General features: G+C 42.6%; 1 protein-coding gene across 1 annotated transcript in view; it reads left to right on the top strand.

Moving 5' to 3' along the window:
* Nucleotides 1–2,500, top strand: part of LOC145409674 (cyclic AMP-responsive element-binding protein 3-like protein 2) — a 60,668-nt gene that overhangs the window by 33,275 nt on the left and 24,893 nt on the right. The window lies entirely within an intron of this gene.

The following is a 2,500-nucleotide window of genomic DNA, read 5'->3' as shown; positions in this document are numbered from 1 at the left end:
TTGAAGGTATAAAATCCTTGGGAGAATTCTTGCTTCGTGAGAGAGATGAGGGGAGAGTATGATGCAATATATTTCCTCTTTACCACAGTCTCTCTCTCTCTCTCTCTCTCTCACACACACACACAAGACCACCACCTCTCTCTCTCTCTCTCTCTCTCTCTCTCTCTCTCTCTCTCTCTCTCTCTCTCTCACACACACACACACACAAGACCACCACCTCTCTCTCTCTCTCTCTCTCTCTCTCTCACACACACACACACACAAGACCACCACCTCTCTCTCTCTCTCTCTCTCTCTCTCTCACACACACACACACACACACACACACACACACACACACACACACACACACAAGACCACCACCTCTCTCTCTCTCTCACACACACACAAAACCAGTACCACCTCTCTCTCTCTCTCTCTCTCTCTCTCTCTCTCTCTCACACACATAAAACCACTACCACCTCACTCTCTCTCTCTCTCTCTCTCTCTCTCTCTCTCACACATAAAACCACTACCACCTCTCTCTCTCTCTCTCACACATAAAACCACTACCACCTCTCTCTCTCTCTCTCTCTCTCTCTCTCTCTCTCTCTCACACATAAAACCACTACCACCTCTCTCTCTCTCTCTCTCTCTCTCTCTCACACATAAAACCACTACCACCTCTCTCTCTCTCTCTCTCTCTCTCTCTCTCTCTCTCTCTCTCTCTCTCACACAAAACCACTACCACCTCTCTCTCTCTCTCTCTCTCTCTCTCTCTCTCACACATAAAACCACTACCACCTCTCTCTCTCTCTCTCTCTCTCTCTCACACATAAAACCACTACCACCTCTCTCTCTCTCTCTCTCTCTCTCTCACACATAAAACCACTACCACCTCTCTCTCTCTCTCTCTCTCTCTCTCTCTCTCTCTCTCTCTCTCACACATAAAACCACTACCACCTCTCTCTCTCTCTCTTTCTCTCTCTCACATAAAACCACTACCACCTCTCTCTCTCTCTCTCTCTCTCTCTCTCTCTCTCTCTCTCTCACACAAAAAACCACAACCACCTCTCTCTCTCTCTCTCTCTCTCTCTCACACAAAAAACCACTACCACCTCTCTCTCTCTCTCTCTCTCTCTCTCTCTCTCTCTCACACATAAAACCACTACCACCTCTCTCTCTCTCTCTCTCTCTCACACAAAACCACTACCACCTCTCTCTCTCTCTCTCTCTCTCTCTCTCACACATAAAACCACTACCACCTCTCTCTCTCTCTCTCTCTCTCTCTCTCTCTCTCTCTCTCTCTCACACACACACACACACACACACACACAAAACCACCACCACCTCTCTCTCTCTCTCTCTCTCTCTCTCTCTCTCACACACACACACACACACACAAAACCACCACCACCTCTCTCTCTCTCTCTCTCTCTCTCTCTCTCTCACGTAAGCTAGTGTTTAGGCAAGTGAGAAATTAACTTTAAAAAACTAACCTGTAAATTGAAGCCAGCTCACTTTACGCTTAATTAATATTCACCTAACCTGTGGCAGTTAAAGCTAGCTCAATTAAAGCTATCTCACTTAACCCCTTCACCACGATACGATCAAAAGTTAGTTTACACTTCCCTGCAGTCCACATTCTGCATAAAGCTCCCTAACACCTTTTCCGTAGCGATTTGTTTTGTTTATTACACCTTACTGTCCTCTTCTGTGTTATATAAATCCTTCCAATATCACCATACTCTGCATAAAGCTCCCTAACACCTTTTCCTAAGTGATTTATTTTGTTTATTACACCTTACTGTCCTCTTCTGTGTTACATAAATCCTTCCAATATCACCATACTCTGCATAAAGCTCCCTAACACCTTTTCCTAAGTGATTTATTTTGTTTATTACACCTTACTGTCCTCTTCTGTGTTACATAAATCCTTCCAATATCACCATACTCTGCATAAAGCTCCCTAACACCTTTTCCTAAGTGATTTATTTTGTTTATTACACCTTACTGTCCTCTTCTGTGTTACATAAATCCTTCCAATATCACAATACTCGGCATAAAGCTCCCTAACACCTTTTCCTAAGTGATTTATTTTGTTTATTACACCTTACTGTCCTCTTCTGTGTTACATAAATCCTTCCAATATCACCATACTCTGCATAAAGCTCCCTAACACCTTTTCCTAAGTGATTTATTTTGTTTATTACACCTTACTGTCCTCTTCTGTGTTACATAAATCCTTCCAATATCACCATACTCTGCATAAAGCTCCCTAACACCTTTTCCTAAGTGATTTATTTTGTTTATTACACCTTACTGTCCTCTTCTGTGTTACATAAATCCTTCCAATATCACCATACTCTGCATAAAGCTCCCTAACACCTTTTCCTAAGTGATTTATTTTGTTTATTACACCTTACTGTCCTCTTCTGTGTTACATAAATCCTTCCAATATCACCATACTCTGCATAAAGCTCCCTAACACCTTTTCCTAAGTGATTTATTTTGTTTATTA

Source organism: Coenobita brevimanus, chromosome 9 (assembly GCF_032717465.1).
Source record: "Coenobita brevimanus isolate Jiangsu-jjx chromosome 9, ASM3271746v2, whole genome shotgun sequence".
In the NCBI taxonomy this organism is placed as follows: Eukaryota; Metazoa; Arthropoda; class Malacostraca; order Decapoda; family Coenobitidae; genus Coenobita; species Coenobita brevimanus.
The sequence above is the reverse complement of the archived record's forward strand: the minus strand, read 5'-3'. Positions and strand labels throughout refer to the sequence as shown.